A 207-nucleotide genomic window follows, 5' to 3' on the forward strand; every position below is an offset into this window, starting at 1 on the left:
CCCTTATTTGACTTACAAGAATAAGCTCGAGACCTGCTGATCCGTCGGAATCCACCCCATAAAGTCCTCTTACCCGCATTATCATAATTCTCCCGTGTCCCTCCAGAAAGCAAATAAGATTTCCCCTTCTGCTTCAAGCTCGTAGTAACTCTACGGAAAGCAAACCCACATTTCACTTACTTCCGATGTAATGCAATTTTCTGCAGG

This window comes from Penaeus monodon, chromosome 28, assembly GCF_015228065.2.
Source record: "Penaeus monodon isolate SGIC_2016 chromosome 28, NSTDA_Pmon_1, whole genome shotgun sequence".
Lineage (NCBI taxonomy): Eukaryota > Metazoa > Arthropoda > Malacostraca > Decapoda > Penaeidae > Penaeus > Penaeus monodon.